This window comes from Macrobrachium nipponense, chromosome 35 (genome assembly GCF_015104395.2).
Source record: "Macrobrachium nipponense isolate FS-2020 chromosome 35, ASM1510439v2, whole genome shotgun sequence".
In the NCBI taxonomy this organism is placed as follows: Eukaryota; Metazoa; Arthropoda; class Malacostraca; order Decapoda; family Palaemonidae; genus Macrobrachium; species Macrobrachium nipponense.
Window position 1 is genome coordinate 22649692 of NC_061096.1, and position 7500 is coordinate 22657191.

Here is a 7500-nt window from a genome sequence, read left to right on the forward strand (position 1 = left end):
TCCATAACATACTTACCTGGCAGATATATACATAGCTAAGACTCCGTCGTCCCCGACAGAAATTCAAATTTCGCGCCACTCGCTACAGGTAGGTCAGGTGATCTACCGGCCTGCCCTGGGTGGCAGGACTAGGAACCATCCCTGTTTTCTATCATATTTTCTCTCTTCCACCTGTCTCCTGCGGGGAGGCTGGGTGGGCCTTTAATTGTATATATCTGCCAGGTAAGTATGTATGAAACTTTATGTAACATAACAATATCATTTTCATACAATCAACTTACCTGTCAGATATATACATAGCTGATTGGCACCCTTCGGTGGAGGGTAAGAGACAGCTACTATATGGAATAGACAGGTAAACAACATATGTTGTAGGTATAAATAAAAACCTTGGGTTCCTACCTGATAGGTGGTAGACTTGGTGGGTGTTTGCCCAGTAGTCTGCATCACCTCAAGAAACTTTAGCGAGATATGTGATCTATGGCCAAGAGTTCTTGTGGGTTGCCGATGGGGTCTTACCCACTTACTCAGCAGAGCCTAAAAGACTCTTTGTCAATGGGTGCTGATCCACTTATATGACAATACACCTTATGAAGGAGCACACAACCAATCCCGACCACCTGATCCTAACCATGTGTTAGAACTAAGGATTGTTACGAGTTATCCCCGAACTCGTCACAACAACCGTAACTCAAAAACCACTACGCACACATACATAATTTTTCAAAAAAAATTTATACTCAACTAATTGGATATGACGAGAATTCTCTTATGAACAACATAGACGGCCGCCCGTGCGAGCCTGAATCCCTCTATTGTTCGAAGAGATTCTCGACCATATCCAAACAGAAGAACAGTATATACATTTTAAGGATTGGTGTCGGCTCCCGTACCCAGAATCGTATCTGCCGATACGATAGGACCTAGAGAAAAGCACTCATACGTCACACGCACGTCTTTCAAGTAATGAGATGCAAATACTGAGTTGCATCTCCAATATGTCGTATCTAAAATGTTTTTAAGCGACATATTCTTATAAAACGAGAGAGACGTCGCAAACCCGCTCGTACTTCATGAGCTTTTACCCTCAGAAGTTGTAATTGTTCGTCCGGACAGACCTTGTGAGCGTCCGTAATGACGTTTCTTACAAAGAACGCTAGAGCGTTCTTTGACATCAGTCTTGTGGGGTCTTTTTACCGCGCACCAAAGACCTTGTCTAGAGCCTCCCCACTGACGCTTCCTCTGAAGATAGAACTTCAGAGCTCTAACAGGGCATAGAGACCTCTCTGCTTCTCTGCCTACGAGACTAGACATTCCTTTGATTTCGAATGACCTAGGCCAGGGATTCGTGGGATTCTCGTTTTTCGCTAAAAACAGAGTCTTAAACGAGCAAATCGCCGAGTCTCCCTTGAATCCTACTTTATCCTGCAGAGCTTGTAACTCACTAATTCTTTTTGCCGTCGCTAACGATAAAAGAAATAGGCATTTTCTAGTTACGTCTCTAAATGATGCCTGATGCGGAGGCTCGAATCTATCCGAAGACAGATATTTGAGGACTACGTCCAAGTTCCAGTTCGGAGGTACTGGTTCCTTAGACTTTGAAGTCTCAAAAGATCTTATGAGATCGTGGAGATCTTTGTTATTTGCCAGATCTAAACCTCTGTTCCTGAATACAGCCGAGAGCATACTCCTGTATCCCTTTATTGTGGATACGGCTAGATGCGATTTTACTCTCAGGAATAGCAAGAAATCAGCAATTTCCGCTATAGAGAGAGGAGGACAACTTCTTGGCTCTACACCACCTTCTAAAGACCTCCCACTTCGACTGGTAATACTTTTTCGTATGGAGGTTCTGCGAGCTCTCGCGATCGCGCTTGCCACTTCGCGAGAAAAGCCTCTCGCTCTGACAAGTCTTTCGATAGTCGAAAGGCAGTCAGAGCGAGAGCGGGGAGGTTTTGATGGTACCTCTTGAAGTGTGGTTGTTTGAGAAGATCCGTCCGTTCTGGTAGGGATCTTGGAAAGTCTACGATCCACTCTACCACCTCCGTGAACCATTCCTGGGCCGGCCAAAAGGGGGCTATTAAAGTCATCCTCGTCTCTTTGACGCCACAAACTTTTTCAATACTAACCCAGGATTTTGAATGGGGGAAAAGCGTACACGTCCACTCGAGACCAGTTTAGCAGGAAGGCGTATACCATAATTGCTCTTGGGTCTTCCACGACCGAGCAAAACACTGGGAGCCTTTTTGAAATGTATGTTGCGAATAGATCCACATGAGGAGTTCCCCACACAGAGACCAGAGATCGCGACACACTTCTCGTGCAGAGTCCATTCTGTATGAAGGGACCTGGTTCCTCCTGCTGAGCCTGTCCGCCCTCACATTCCTTACTCCCTGTACGAACCTTGTCAGCAGGGAGATGTTCCTGTGAGACGTCCAAAGTAATAGGTCCCTCGTGAGTTCGTAAAGGAACGAGGAGTGTGTCCTCCCTGTTTCCGAATGTAGGCAAGTGCGGTGGTGTTGTCCACGTTTACTTGTACTACCTTGTCTCTCACCAGAGGTTCTAGGCTCTTCAAAGCCAGGTGTACGGCGAAGAGCTCTTTGCAATTTGATGTGCCAGGACACCTGTGCTGGTTCCAGGTGCCTGACACTTCCTCCGAGCCTAATTTAGCTCCCCCAAGTCGTCGGTCTCCGACGCGTCGGAGAACAACACTAGGTCTGGGTTCGTGATCTTAGAGAGATCCCTTTGTTCTCTTCCAGAGGCAGCAACCACCACTGTAGGTGTGCCTTTACCTCCACTGGAATGGGAAAAACGTCCGACAGTTGTCCGTTTTTCCAGCTCCAAGACTTCTTGAGGAAGAATTGAAGTGGAACGGACATGAAGTCTTCGAGGGGGAAGAATTGTTCCAGCGAGGAAAGCGTCCCCAGAAGGCTCAACCATTCCCTCGCTGACTTTGCTGCTTCTCTAAGAAGAGAGAGATTATCCTCAAACCTTTTGCGGTTCTCTCTTGCGAAGGAAAAACTCGAAAACCCCGAGATCCATCCGAATCCCCAGATAGACTAGGTCTTGTCTGGGGGTCATCTGAGACTTCTCGAGGTTCACAAGCAATCCCAACGCCTTGGTCAAATCCATAGTTAACTTTAGGTCCTCCAAACACTGTCTCTCCGATCTGGCCTGATGAGCCAGTCGTCTCTAGGTACATCGAGGACATTCACTCCTTTGAGATGAAGAAATCTCGCCACATTCCTCATCAGGCTTGTAAAGACCTGAGGAGCTGTGGACAGGCCGAAACACAAGGCTCTGAACTGAAAGATCCTTCCCCCCGTCATGAAACGGAGGTACTTCTTCGACGAAGGGTGGATCGGGACGTGAAAGTAGGCGTCTTGGAGATCTAGAGACACCATCCAATCTCCCTTGTCGTAATGACGCTAGGACTGAAAGCAGAAGTCTCCATGGAGAACTTCTCCTTCTGAACAAATTTGTTTCAGAGCGCTGACGTCTAGTACTGGTCTCCAGCCTCCCGAGGCTTTCGCCACTAGAAAAAGGCTGATTGTAAAACCCCGGGGAGTTTTGATCCAGTACTAGTTCTACTGCACTCTTGTCCCACATTTGTTCCACCATCGATCGAAGAGTATCCCTCAGCACAGGATCCTGTACTTGGCTGATAGTTCCCTTGGTATTGACGTTAGGGGAGGTGAGTATTCAGGAAAGGGATACGATATCCCTTCCTTATGATATTTAGAGAAGACGCGTCTGCGTCTATTAGTGTCCAGGCCTCCACGAATTCCAGGAGCCTGGCACCTACTGGTGCTTGGAGGAGAAATGTTTCATTTGCCCTTTTTAAAGGGTACGAAAGGAGGACCTACCTCTTCTCTCTGGAGCCTTCCTTCTTGCGGGAGGTCTGGAGATCGGACCACCTCGAAAGGGTCTGCCTAGAAGTGCTAGGTTCTTTCTTGTCCGACACTAAAGCAGGTTCTTCTTCCTAGCTGACTGCGTCAGAAGATTCCTGTGTCGCCCTTCTCAGTTAAAGAGTGAGCTACGTCCTTCACTAACTTAGAAGGGAACAAATAGTCCGAAAGAGGTGCATATAGTAGAGCTGCCCTCTGTGCATGCGAGACTGCCTTTGTTAAGAAGGCGCCATACACTGTCCTTTTCTTCAAAAGACCTGCTCCAAATAATGAAGAGACTTCCAAAGATCCATCCTGTACTGCTTTGTCGATGCACGACAAAATGCATAACAGGGCTTCAGGTTCGATTCCCTGCGAATCGTGAGCTTTCTTGGACATCACCCCAAGGGACCAATCTAAGAAGTTGAAAACTTCCAATACATGGAAAAGTCCCTTGAGGAGATGATCCAGTTCCGAAATACTCCAAGTAATGCGAGCAGAATTAAGACTAGGACGCCTTGAAGCGTCAACTAACGTCGAAAAGTCCGTCTCTGTAGTAGAAGGGAGAGCGATACCCATATCCTCCCCCGTCTTGTACCATATGCCTCTTTTCCCAGCTAACCTTGCTGGAGGCATGCAAAATACTGTCCTGGCTAAGTCTTTCTTCGACTTCATCCAGGCGTCTAAGGCGTGGTAAAGCCCGCTTCATCGAGATGGTGGGCTTCATCTTCAGAAAAGACGAAGGCTTCTTCGCCTTCGCACCTGAAAAATAAAGAGCGAGCGGCGGAGAAGGAGGAGCAGCCGGAGTCAACTCGTCTCCGTATTCCTCCAGAAGCAGGGTAGTCAACACCTTATAGTTGGACAAGCCCTCTCTTCCATGATCGTCATCATCCGAGTTTCGTTCGAACTCGTGATAATCCTGAGTTTCTGTTCTCCTTTCAGAACTTTCCTCTTCTGGGGGAGACAAACTCCTGATCGGAGAGGGGCTAAGGGAATGAAAGTCTTTCCTTTTTCCCGTTCTGATCGACTTGGAAGGCGTCACACCTGCGGCTTCTCTCGCGCTTTAGAAGACGTCTTGTATGACGCTTCCCGCTCTCCGAGCGTCATGTATGACGTCTCTTGTTGACGTTTAGATGACGCTTCGCGTCTGGAAGACGCTTCGCTTTCTAAGGGCTTCCTACTCGGCGTCACAATCTTGGACGGAGCGTCACGTCTAAGATCCTCTTGATTTGACGCTTCACTTCTAAAAGACGTCTTCCGAGCAGGTGCGATGAGGACGAGAACTTCTTAATAGGAAGCGTCACGTCCTTCCGACGGGGCGCTAAAACTCCACAAGAGATGACAGTTGTTCCTGAACCGCCATAATGATCTTCCTTGACGCTTCTCCTACGTCTAGTGTCTGACGCCTCTCGTCATCACTCGGGGAAGAAGCATGATGGGGTACTTCCTCATAAGCGTCAGATGACGTTGACGCCACCTTCGCCTTCTTAATAGCAGACGGGGCGTCATCCGAGAAGCGCTCCGGGCTAGAATCAATGTCTTGCTTCATATGACGCTTCAGCGGTCTCGATAAGTTCGACTCCTTCCTCACCCTCGTTTAGGTGAGGGAGAGGGGGAGGACGAGAAACACTCGCGAAGGACGCTTTTTCTATAGCGCCCTTGAGCTGGCTGCCATGAGCAAAGCTAGCTGAAGGGACGTCTGACGTTGGGGATTCCCACGACCTCCTTAAGGCTTTCGACTTTCCTTCTCCTCTGGGCATGTGAGCTTGGAAGAGGTCTAGGCCTGGGAGCGCCGCAGGGACGATCAAACGCCCCCTCCACAACACTGATAGGGCTCACTTCACTAAAATTTTCTTTTCCTATCACTAGCCTTACCTTTCGAGTCCGCCATCTTGGACTTCATGTCTCGAATCGTCGCTTTCAGATTGGCGATTTCCGATGCCGAATCCGAAAAGACACTCTGAGAATGAGATTTATAGGGAGAATCTACAGTAGTAGGGCTTAGAATTATCATTGAAAGGCTCAATAGGCCTTGCATTCACACCTTTCAGTCTTCTAACTCTATCCCTCTCTAACTTCTTCAAATAAGAAGTCAAAGTCTTCCATTCTTCTGCATTCAAACCCTCGCATTCCTTACAAGTGTTAATAGCAGAACACTGCACCCCCCTACATTTACGGCATACAGTGTGAGGATCAACCGAAGCTTTCGGTATCCTCACTCTGCAGCCTACATTCACACACATTCTCACACTCACCATTAGAATCAGACATACTGAGAAAAATCCAAAAGAGTTTTATTCCGAAAAACAGTCCACAGTAGCGAATGCCAAAACACGATCCAAATACGTCACCAAAAAGTCGAAAAACGTTGATCAAATGTGAAAAAAGAATCCAAGTCAGGAGGTAATAACAACAATGTTGATACCACCGGCGACAGAGAAAATATGATAGAAAACGGGGATGGTTCCTAGTCCTGCCACCCAGGGCAGGCCGGTAGATCACCTGACCTACCTGTAGCGAGTGGCGCGAAATTTGAATTTCTGTCGGGGACGACGGAGTCTTAGCTATGTATATATTCGACAGGTAAGTTGATTGTATGAAACATGTATTTTCAAGAAACATACCTGATTTCCAGCTGCAGCCAAAAAAGCATTTCTATTAAGGTAATTACACTCCATTGGTAGTAAACCAAGTTCACTATGTTTTTTGACTAATTTTCTTAACTCAGTTGTCAGATCATGAGTGATACGTTGATTTTCTGGTGGCTCCCTGAAGAACAAAATAAAATCTTTTGAGCACTAAATTATGATTAAAAAACTACAAATAAGATAATATTCATAGGTCAGCATCTTTGTTCCCCATTACAGAATCATCCACATCAATATAAGTTTGGATAATCAAAACAAAAATTGGAAAGTTTTTGTTTCCTCAAAAACCCATTCATTTTACCTTATTTGTGTACTTGTGTGAATCCAAGACTCTCCATAACAAATTACGTGGATAGAGGACCCTCATGATTTCCTACCTTGATAACATTGAAGAACAGCTACAAAAAAATCTTATTTGTTTATAGTTGAGTGAATAAGCCCATACTAGAAATTATCTAAAATAGTGTACATATGATTTTAAAACTTATTATATACATACATACATATACGAGTAAGTGAATTATAAAACTTTTGAATGGGGTTTTCTGGGCTTGCTAAATCTTGATTTTCATCTGATTCTAGTTTTTGTGAGCATAATTACATTTATCCAAGCTGGTGTGTCATATGTCATCTTACCAACCATTTACTGATATTCTAGCTAACCTACAAAAAGTTTAACTTGATAAGAAAAGGGAATGCTTTATTAAAACCAAAACCATCACCATGCTTACCTAATGTCCAAGTTAAGATTACCAGTTTGAGGGGCAAGTTCTCATAATTTCTGCCAACATTGCACCCAGGTTTCACTGTCCAACACAGCCACTTCCATAATTTCTTCCAGTTCAGATCTCCACTAGAAAAATAAAAATAGTATAAAAAAGAATACTCACCCAAGTCCACCTATAATAGAAAGGTTTTACAATTTTCTGTATAAAACTTTAACTAATGACTCTATGCAATAAATT

At 45.5% G+C, this 7500-nt stretch overlaps 1 protein-coding gene and 1 long non-coding RNA gene across 2 annotated transcripts in view; one reads left to right on the forward strand and one right to left on the reverse strand.

Annotated features, from left to right (window-relative positions):
• LOC135208480 (negative elongation factor A-like) overlaps positions 1-7500 on the forward strand; it is a gene marked incomplete in the record, with an annotated part of 32284 nt that overhangs the window by 1331 nt on the left and 23453 nt on the right.
• Positions 6494-7500, reverse strand: part of LOC135208481 (uncharacterized) — a 260778-nt gene continuing 259771 nt past the window's right edge. The window contains exons 3-4 of the long non-coding RNA XR_010313177.1: positions 7267-7388; positions 6494-6656 (exon numbers count right to left, since the gene is read on the reverse strand). This is a non-coding gene — a long non-coding RNA (uncharacterized LOC135208481). The remainder of the gene's footprint in view (positions 6657-7266; positions 7389-7500) is intronic.